The following is a 3,392-nucleotide window of genomic DNA, read 5'->3' as shown; positions in this document are numbered from 1 at the left end:
TATTCTGAGCCCCACCCTAGACCAACTGACCCAAATTCTGGAATAAGAACCTGGACATGTATAGTTTTGTTTTGTTTTCCCTCATGCAGTGATTCTAATATCCACATAGAAATAAAAATCCACATAGAGTCTCATGTCCTCTGCAAAGAGTGAGAGTTTGACTTCTTCTTTGCCGATTTGGATACCTTTTATTTCTTTTTGTTGTCTGATTGCTGAGGCTAGGACTTCTAGTACTATGTTGAATAGCAGTGGTGATAGTGGACATCCCTGCCATGCTCCTGACCTAAGAGGAAAAGTTCTCAGTTTTTCCCAATTGAGAATGATAATTGCTGTGGTTTTTTCATAGATGGCTTTGATGATATGGAGGTATGTACCCTCTATCCCTACACTGTGAAGAATTTTGAACAAGAAAGGATGCTGTACTTTGTCAAATGCTTTTTCAGCATCTATTGAGAGTATCAAATGGTTCTTGTTCTTTCTTGTATTAATGTATTTTATCACATTGATTGATTTGCAGATGTTGAACCAACCTTGCAGCCCAGGAATAAATCCCACTTGGTCATGGTGAATAATCCTTTTAATGTACTGTTGGAGCCTATTGGCTAGTATTTTGGTGAGAATTTTTGCATCCATGTTCATCAGGGATATTGGTGTGTAATTTTCCTTTTTGATGGGGTCTTTGTCTGATTTAGGGATCAAGGTGATGCTGGCCTCATAAAATGAATTTGGAAGTTTTCCTTCCATTTTTGTTTTTTGGAACAGTTTCAGGAGAATAGGTATTAATTCTTCTTTAAATGTTTGTTGGAATTCCCCTGGGAAGCTGTCTGGCCTAGGGCTCTTGTTTTCTTGTTTTTTGGGAGAATTTTGATTACTGCTTCAGTCTCCTTACTGGTTATGGGTCTGTTCAAGTTTTCTATTTCTTCCTGGTTCAGTTTTGGTAGTTTATACATCTCTAGGAATACATCCCCATCTTCCAGATTGTCAAATTTGCTGACATACAGTTGCTCATAATATGTTCTTATAATTGTTTGTATTTCTTTGGTGTCAGTTGTGATCTCTCCTCTTTCGTTCATGATTTTATTAATTTCTCTCTCTCTCTCTTTCTCTCTTTTTTTTTTTTAATGAGTCTGGCCAGGGGTCTATCAATCTTACTGATTCTTTCAAAGAACCAGCTTTCATTGATCTGTTTTACTGTTCTTTTCGTTTCTATTTCATTGACTTCTGCTCTGATCTTTATTCTTTCTCTTCTCCCACTGGGTTTAGTCTTTTTTTGCTGTTCTTTCTCCAGCTCTTTTAGGTGTAAGGTTAGGCTGTGTATTTGAGACCTTTCTTGTTTCTTGAGAAAGGCTGTATTGCTATGTACCTCCCTTTTAACACTGCCTTTACTGCATCCCAAAGGTTTTGAACAATTGTGTTTTCATTTTCATTTGTTTCCATGAATTTTTTAACTCTTCTTCAATTTCCTGGTTGACCCATTCATTCTTTAGTAGGGTGCTCTTTAGCCTCCATGTATTTGAGTTCTTTCCAAATTTTCTCTTGTGATTGAGTTCAAATTTCAAAGCATTATGTTCGGAAAATATGCATGGAATGATCCCAATCTTTTGGTACTGGTTGAGACATGATTTGTGACCTAGTATATGATCTATTCTGGAGAATGTTTCACATGCACTCAAGAAGACTGTGTATTATGTTGTTTTAGGATGTTATTCTCTGATTATATCTGTGAAGTTCATCTGGTTCAGTGTGTCATTCAAAGCCCTCATTTCTTTGTTGATCTTCTGCATAGATGATCTGTCCACTGCAGTGAGTGGGGTGTTAAAATCCCCTACTATTATTGTATTACAATCAATGTGTTTCTTTAATTTTGTCATTAATTGGTTTATGTAATTGGCGACTCTCAAAGGGGTATATTTATAATTGTTAGATCAACTTTTGGATAGATCCTTTAATTATGATATAGTATCCTTCCTCATCTCTTATTTCAGTCTTTGGTTTTAAATCTAATTTGCCTGATATAAGGATGCCACCTTTCTTTTGATGTCCATTAGCATGGTAAAGGTTCTCCACTTCCTCACTTTTAATCTGGAGTCTAAAGTCTAAGTCTTTGGGTCTAAAATAAGTCTCTGGCAGACAGCAATTGGTAGGTCTTGCTTTTTTTTTTTTTTTTTAATCCAATCAGATACCTTATGTCTTTTGATTGAGGCATTTAGCTCATTTACATTCAGAGAAACTATTGAAAGATATGAATCTAGTGCCATTATATTACCTGTAAAGTCACTGTTTCTATATATTGTCTCTATTCTTTTCTGATCTATGTTACTTTGGGGCTGTCTCTTCACTTAAAGGATCCCCTGTAGTATTTCTTACTGGGCTGGTTTAGGATAAAAAATTCTTTTAGTTTCTGTTTGTCCTGGAAGCTTTCTTTCTCTCCTATTTTGAATGACATCCTTGCTGGATAAATGCTCTTAGCTACGTATTTTTCTCCTTTAGCAACCTGAATATATCATGCCAATCCTTCTGGTCTGCCGGGTTTCTGTGTTTAGGTCTGTTGCCAGTCTAATGTTTCTACCCTTATAGGTTACAGACCTCTTCTCCTTAGCTGCTTTTAGCATTTTCTCTTTGTCTCCGAGATTTGCAAGTTTCACTGTTGCCTGTCAACGTGTTGAACTATTTTTATTGAATTTGAGGAAGTTCTCTGGACTTGAATTCCTGTTTCCTTCTCTTTTCCATTCAAGTCCTTCTCTGGACTTGAATTCCTGGACTTGAATGCCTGTTTCCTTCCCCAGATTAGAGAAATTCTTCATTCTAATTTTCTCCAATATGCCTTCTGACCCCCCTTCTTCTGTGATCCTAATTATTCTAATATTGTTTCACTTTATGGTATCCCTTATCTCTCAAATTCTCCCCTTGTGATCCAGTACTTGTTTATCTCTTTCTCAGCTTCTTTATTCTCCATCATTTTATCTTCTATATCACTAATTCTCTCTTCTGCCTCATTTATCCTAGCAGCTAGAGCCTACATTCTTGATTGCTTCTCATTAATAACCCTTTTTATTTTAACTTGATTAGATTTAAGTTCTTTAATTTTTCTAGAAAGGAATTCTCTTTTATACTTTTTTTTTTTTAAAGCCCACCTAGTATCTCTATAATCATTATTCTGAACTCTAATTCTAACATCTTACTTAGATCCATACTGATGAGGTCCCTGGCAGTCAGTACTGCTTCTTGTTTTCTTTTTTGAGGTGACTTTTTCCATCTTGTCATTCTGTCCTAAGAAGAGATGAACAAGAGAGCAAAATACTGAAATGACAACAACCACCCAAGAGAAATATACACTAAGCAATTCAGAAGAGATCCAGAACCAAAAAAAAAAGAAAAGAAAAAAAAAGAGA

This window comes from Neovison vison, chromosome 1 (genome assembly GCF_020171115.1).
Source record: "Neovison vison isolate M4711 chromosome 1, ASM_NN_V1, whole genome shotgun sequence".
In the NCBI taxonomy this organism is placed as follows: domain Eukaryota; kingdom Metazoa; phylum Chordata; class Mammalia; order Carnivora; family Mustelidae; genus Neogale; species Neogale vison.
Note: the sequence above shows the minus strand (reverse complement) of the source record.